The sequence below is a fragment of the Acyrthosiphon pisum genome, chromosome X (assembly GCF_005508785.2).
Source record: "Acyrthosiphon pisum isolate AL4f chromosome X, pea_aphid_22Mar2018_4r6ur, whole genome shotgun sequence".
NCBI classification, from domain to species: Eukaryota; Metazoa; Arthropoda; class Insecta; order Hemiptera; family Aphididae; genus Acyrthosiphon; species Acyrthosiphon pisum.
Genome location: NC_042493.1, coordinates 14,422,707 through 14,425,991, shown reverse-complemented (window position 1 = coordinate 14,425,991; position 3,285 = coordinate 14,422,707).

Here is a 3,285-nt window from a genome sequence, read left to right as displayed (position 1 = left end):
GGGTAGAGGAAGTTGTTTGACTGCGGGACTGGTCGTCGTATCATAAATAAAACAAAATATTAGGTACTATATTATTATACTATTCTTATTTTAGTATTGTATAAAGACGCGTATGTATTTTTGTAGGGCTCGTATCATATGGACGCGTATCGTACGTGCGCGTTTTTAGTTTACATTGATTGTTCATATTATAATGATATTATATAATATAATAAATTATAAACATTTACATTAAGAGGCACACTCGCATGTGTTGTCTCCGTCTTACAAATATACAACATGGCAAAAACTGTCTTGTGAGGGACAACTTTACTCCCTCTGTATTTACAGTAGAATCACCAAAATTACACAACGCATAGAGACAAACTTTGTCTGTGTCGTAGTGTTTTTATTATTTAAATGACATAAAAACATTTAAAGTTATCAGTTTGAGAACATTGGGTTTTTTCGATTTTTTGATTCAGTTATTAACAATATTTGGTTATTGCTATCAAAAAAATTAAAACAATAAGACAGATAAAGTTCTTCCCTATGGCGTTGTAGAATTTTGATAATTTTACTATAAAAGTAAATACAGAGGGTACCTATGTAAGATTGTCCCACCCAAATCAGTTTTTGCTAAGTTGTACCATTGATTATAAATACTATTGTCGTCGCCCATAAAAACTAATGGGCGACGACAGCGCTTCTTAACGGCCATATCCATTTTTCGTCAATATTTCGCGTCGCGTAAAATACGGGCCAGTGAGCGATCTATAGTATTTATAATCAATGGTTGTACATATTATTTTGTAAGACGCAGTCAACACAGCGGGTGTGACGTCTTCTTAACGCGCACGGAGTACCTACTACCTACAGACTATCAAGTGCTGACTATTTTGTTTTTTTATTTATAGTCACTACTCACCCACACCGTATTCGGGTTATCCGACATTTCTGTGAACCGATAACAATACTACCTATATCCTGTCGTTCACTGTCTTAATATGATATCAATGTATTTATAATCATTGATTATAGGTATTATAGTATTTATAATCATTGATTATATAGGTATTATAGTATTTATAATCAATGTTATTATTCATTCATGGACTAAAACGATTAAGATAAAACCAGCGATGTATTGGTACGTCGTACGTATACGTGAGAATATACTCGGTATGCCCGTCAGCATATTTTCGATTTTCGGCTTATAACTAAAATATCATTTTACGAGTATATCGCTCGTAAAATAACTCGAAAGTCAAATAAAATTATTTAATAGTTCACAGAAAAAAAATTGTTATGATGTTTTAAGAGGACATTATACCCGTATATGTCTCTCCGTCTTATAGATGTACAACATAGCAAAAACTGTTTTGCCCGGGAAAGAACCAAGAACGCTACAGTCTACAGCCATAACTCATAACTAAGAGACGAAATTTTCACCACATAAAAAGCAGAACTTTGGCTGTACAATATCAATTCATTATCTTCATGCACAACTTCCTATGTTATACAATCTATATAGTACCTGCTATAGCAAGTATTTCAGATATTATTATTAATAATTTAAGAAATACCTATGTAAATGTAAAAAATGATAGAAAAACTTATTAAATTAATATTAACGATACCAGCATCTACAATGACTGCAGAACGTTTCTTTAATGATTCAATGCATTGAGAAGACTAAATTTGAGGTCCAAAAGAAATTAACTCAACCGATTTTACAAGTATATATTATTATATAGATCTACCTGTGACAGCATAAATTGATTTAAAAGTAATTGATCGGTAATTAAGTAATTTGTAATAAGTAATTACATATTAAGTAATAAGTAATTTGTTTCAAGAACATTTATTATTAAAAATAATCTGAATTATGTGGTAATGTGAAGATGGGATGAGCATGCAATATATACGTATTTATCTCTTTTTTATTTATATTATTTACTATTTATATATATTGTATATACACTCTAAATTACCACCTTCTCATATGTATATATGTGTATATGCATAAACACATATATATATTTATAAGGATTTAATTATATAGTAAATTAACTTACCCTAATTCGACTGCAGACTTGCTATATATTCGGTGAGCGAAGGAAGAAGAAATAGGTTTAAGATTAATCTACTTATAATCATTTTGATTAATCAAGAATATAATGAATATACTAGAGATATTTTAAAAGTACATTTATTATTTAAGATACACAAATATTAAACTGAACATATATTATTTATCTCACTACGTATGACTGTCACTAAGGGCATACGCAGGGAGAATGCTGTTGTGTGGATCGGGTCGATGGGTATCGTCCGAGCCGATGAAACAGTTTATTTTACAAAGAAAGAGCCGAAAGATGGTATAATAGTATATGACCACATATTACAATATGAACATCTGTGTGGCTGTATATACATTATACAATACTATGATATAGGTATATGTTAGGGTTATGATGATGACACTTTTTTTAAAATAGTATATTAATGAATAGTGGCTATCATTACGTACTGTATGTATCGAGTACTACCTATATATTGTATGGTCGTATGGACGCACCGAATTCCACACAAATTCATAAACATTAATTGTTCGAACGACCATGGCTCGGCATAAACCATGTAATAATATCTCCTGAGGATTAAAATATCTAAAACACCGTTGCGCGTCGCGTGGAGTGTTGAGCGGCACAGTGGCATATTTACGGGGGGATCAAGAGGATCAGTCCTCCCCCATAGGCTGTGTATAATATGCAACATTTTTCGGAGTCTCTAATAGGTTTAAAAGCGGGGCTACTGGATAAAATCATATTCCCTCCCATAACAAAAACCTAAATACGGAGTGGTATAGCGTAGTTGAGTACATTTGAGTATAGCACCGTCTGATTGGAGGCAAATTTTCGAGGCAAAGTTTTTTCCGCGGCGCGTCTCTTTCCGACAATTGTCGGTTTCTGCGTATACATTGGATGTGTAACGTCGGTGACACGTTTACGCGTCATGTCAAATTTTACCGAGGAGCCAGTGAGCCACGTGTAAAATACAAGATAATAGATAGGTAGTGTAAACTATGTAGGAGAACTTCAAAACACCAGGCCATATAATATAATATATTTATTATAATATGGATGAAAATATACGATTATAGTTATGATTTCAAACACCAATAAATTTTTTTTTATGTTTGTTCCCTATGGCTACTTCAAATGTCAGATATTTATAATAAAATCTATAATAATTAAATGACATTAAAATATATAAGAAATTTACGCGTAAACGAATCAGTAG